We start from the raw sequence: 4,592 nt of genomic DNA, 5'->3' as shown, positions 1-4,592 counted from the left end.
CGTTCCTACCTCCGTTTTTAAAAAATAAACACCACGCTGGGCAATGTGGAGGGTCCGCGAATCCCTCATTCACATGCCTGCTTGAAAAACCCTAATGAAGAATCCACGGATTATTTTAGCAGTACACCTCATTTCAGTACCACAAAGTGGACATAATACGCTAACATTTGTTTTCTTTTGTTGTTGCACATTATGACTTCCCTCTTACACTTGATTAACTATGAAAGTATTGGTCTATTTATAGACATCTAGTACTTAGTATGCTCCACAATTATTCAAACAGAGCTTTTGTTTCTTATTTTCTGCAATCTGCTACTGTACATTGTGTACATTGAGTATAAATGTCACGAAGAAACAGCTACTTGTTTGAATTTGTTTCAGACAGCTTGTACAATACTGTAACGTTTAGAAACTGGGCCCCCTTGCAAGAAGTGCATAAGAAGCTCATCAGTTATTCTCTGTGCATCACCTAGTTGGAGAACGTGGTATTTTAGTGTCAGCACAGACAGTGTGACAGAGTCAAGGAGCTGCTAGATAGATAGCTGTTTTAGCATACTCAGGCTGAGATTAAAATGGAGTGGGGCGTTCCTGTAAATAGTTATACATCATACTCACATTGGATTTGGAAAATGAGGTCTGCCTTATAACCCCATTGAAAGGTACTGATGAAATGCACAACCACTATAAATATACTGTGGGAGAGGATTCTGACTGGGTGGAGAAAAGTAGATGGAGATATTGTATGCAGTTGGAGTTGAGCGAGGGACAACTTAGAGTGTAGCAGTGGTTACTGTGTTCACTAACAGATGACATGAGAAGCATTTTTAGTACATTACGCTGAATCATCCTCTTGATTTTCCTTTTGGGGTGGTTAGGAAATATTAGTACAAATTAATAGATTATGGTTATTCTTCGGTTCCTGGTGTATTACAGTAAGGTTGCAAAGTGGTCCTTGTAACTGTGAAATACCCTTGTGCATATCTTGCCAATCGACAGTTTCGTGGTATGCATTGTTGAATCAATGAAACATCAGTGCATGCTGCGCATTACAGTCTAAATTACACGCCTAATTCTCGTATGCTCACGATGACACAGAAATCAATCTGAATGGAAAAAAGTAGATTGCATTGGCCTCTTCAAGGTCACTGACCTTTTGACTTTTGACATCTTCCAGATCTTTGACATTAAATAAAAAAATGGGTTGTTTCAATTCGTTCAGTGAATGCACAGTTCAGACTGTGCTGGTCTAATGATGGTCCTCCTGTTGGGTTAAACTTTGTGAGACAACTATTGAGCATCAGCTTCAGTTTGGTGGTGAGCTGTCCAAAATGCTATTTCCATTGTGGAGAATTTTAAACCTCTTTAAACATATTTTTGAAACCTCTTCTATTTCAAGCCTGTGAGTTTCTACATCTTACGGGTGCACTTTAACCAGAGCTTGGCTCTTTCAACAAACACATTGCTGTACAGTTTTCATGTAAACCATTCGGGGTCTGCATGCTTTTTTGACATCTGAAACACACAGACTTCATACAAAACCAGTATTTCAATTAGTGGGGCTGTCGCGATCCTGTAAACAGTCACTCAACACAGATGAGAGCTGCAGGGAGAGCTGTGGTGGGCTATGTGGATTGTATAATTCAGCGAAGCCACAGAGAGTGAGCTCACTGATTTCCTTAATCAGGTCTGCTCGATCCGTGAAATGTCATTGCCGTGAAACATGGGTTTCTCAGCACCTGCGGGGAAGATGTAGGAATGACTCGGAAGTTGTGTCACGGTTCAGGCTCCTAAAACAGCATGAAATTGAAATTCTCTTTATTAAAGAGTGCGGTTTTTCTAATTTAGCACCGGCGGCCCAGCTCCCTATTTTCTTCTGCGACACGGCTGATATTTTGCTCTGTATAGGAAAGGTGATATTAAAAGATTGTCGGGCTCATCATCAATAGAGATCTTAAAACGCTTTGCATTGAGATCCACTGTGTGCGGGCTCAGCGACAAACAGTGGGAGAAATGGCCCCCAGACTCCAAAGGGCACAAAGTGATCTTGGTTTCCAGCCATGTTCATTGTCGGCCACATCTCCACAGAGGTCATAATGAAGTAAGGGTGGGACTCAGAAGGCAGCCACAAAGGCAGAATCACAAAGGCAACATGAGGGAATTCAGAACAAACTACACTTTAACCATCTCAGCATAAGGGCTGACTGAAAGCAGAAGTGGTGGAAATCTGTCCATTGCACATAGTGGATGTTTTACACAAACTCTATTTTATTTTCATGGTGATAATACTTTTCTTGCACAGATTTTGAAATTACAGTATAAATAGCATTAGTTGTGCAAGGGATAAAAAAGGTTTTTCTTTTAAATATTTTAATGAAAGGCATGAGAAAAGACGAAAAAACAGTTTCCAGGCCTGCAAAACATGAGCCCTGTACACAACGAGTTGTGACGGGGAACACAAACACAACCAACAGATACTGTAACACCTGAATATGGAACAGTAACAAACTTTACAAAGCTCTCCTTTTATCTTTTAGTCTGTTGCTCTGAAATACCTGTCCAACCCTGTATTTCTGTGTGTATTCTGTACTAAGCGAAGCTGCTGTCAGCACCAGGATTGAATCATACTTGCATATCCCATAATTCATGTGCACTTCAGAGCATGTTTACTATAATTGCTGTCACTTTGTCTGATGTTTTAACAAGACGCTTACTATAATGTACAGCTGCACCGAAGGCTGTGCTTGTGGCTTCATCTACAATTTTTGTCTTGACATCTTCTTTCTCTGTCTGGTATTTCTCTGAATCTACATTGCTACAGAAAATGCACTTAGAATTGTTTTTTGAGTCCCCATTTGTTACATATTCCGAACACTTCAAAGCTCCAATTACACATCTGTTGAATGACTTCCTGAGCTGTGAACACAGCTTTCCTGAAGAACCAAAAACCTCAATGATATTTTTCATGCTGTCTTAAACTCTCCATATCCTGTTAATACTGCAGCTTTGATTTAACCACTAGAAAACAACAAAATATCTAATTTCAATAAAATATCCAGTATGCATAACAATAAGCATGTGAAATTGTGATTGTAAAACATTTTGAGACAGATATGGTGCTCTGTATACAGGCTTGTCAAAAAAAGACTCTCAAACATGTACCTTATATTGTTAAATTGCAATTCATTCATTGTACTCCAAAGTCCCTAAATCCTAAGTACTGTAAAACGTAAAGAATTATGAGAAAGAAGCTTTCGGATCATTTGGCTGCTCAGAATGAGGAATGGGGTGTATTTGCCTGGATACCTGAAGCTGATTTTCCAGATCAAAGCTGTTTCTCTCTCCAGGAACAGGCAGGAGTGGCTGTGAGTGTCTGTTTATTGTGCAGCGTGTTGCTGTCACTTGTCCTCCACCAGAGCCAATATTATTCAGAGCTGTGTCTGTCCCCCAACTGGTGCTTAAGCCCAAGAATTAAGATAAGCCCAGCATTTCCGGATGTTAGAAAAGAAGCTGTTGATGATGCCTCGTCATAAAGAGGACGAGTAGACGGACACATCTACCGTCTCCCCTGGGTTGGTGAGTAAGTAAATTATATAGGTGAATTATCACTGCCCAGAGGTGTCACCCAAGGATCATACAGTATATAACATTAGCTCCTGGAGGGCTCATTTTAAACCAATACCTGAAATGAAGTTGTTTGCTGATTCATTAAGTCCAACAAACTGCATTGATCTGACAATGCTAAACACTCACTCATCATAGCAAGTGGCGGGTTAAGATATGCCATGCAAACTATACCTACAACTCTGTACAATAAAAACATCATACAAGTATATACTCACCCCAATGAGAGTGAAATCTGCTAGTTAAATCCTCTATTAGAAATTGTCTATGAGCACTAACACAGGTTGTGGAACAAAAATGATCATTTTTGCTCCTGCTCTTGTATCACATGGTCTTGTATTAGCTTTCCATATTTCCACACAGCCTTTCTCAGGTCCCGGCCTACACCACACTTCCCCAGGGTGAGGGACAGTCTTCAAGCTGCAAAGCACAAGTCCATTAACACTTTACAGAGATACACAATGCCACAGCTTAGCCTGAATGGCACTGCAGGAGCAAACTGTTGACATGAACATAAGGGCATTTGGAATGAATCGGCGGTAACCCGAGTCCCCCTCATTCCTGTAGAGCAATTAGTCTACAGGAGCCCAGGCTGCATTCTTGTCTCCTGCCTGTAGGTGTCAACAACCATTACAATATCCGTCCGTGTGCACCGTGACACAGCTTTCATGTCATAATTAGTCGAACAGATCCATCATCAAATGCTCAAGCACCAAAAAAAAAAAAAAAAACGTTTGTGTTGTATGTTGTTGTGAGCAAATCCGATTTCACATTTAGTAAACCCGAGAAAATGGCCGTTTCCTGTCCTCAACCTTGAATGAGCAGTAACAAGCTTTTGAGAGGGGAAGGGGAGGAGGGGGGGGTGGAAGGTGGAGAAAAATGGGCAAACAGCAACTAAAGATTTATTTCATTAGAACGGCCTAATTATCATGAATACTGGACTTAACTACTCAGGCATAGAATTAAAAACC

The sequence above is a fragment of the Lepisosteus platostomus genome, chromosome 1, assembly GCF_059453375.1.
Source record: "Lepisosteus platostomus isolate fLepPlt1 chromosome 1, fLepPlt1.hap1, whole genome shotgun sequence".
Taxonomy (NCBI): Eukaryota; Metazoa; Chordata; class Actinopteri; order Semionotiformes; family Lepisosteidae; genus Lepisosteus; species Lepisosteus platostomus.
The sequence above is the reverse complement of the archived record's forward strand: the minus strand, read 5'-3'. Positions refer to the sequence as shown.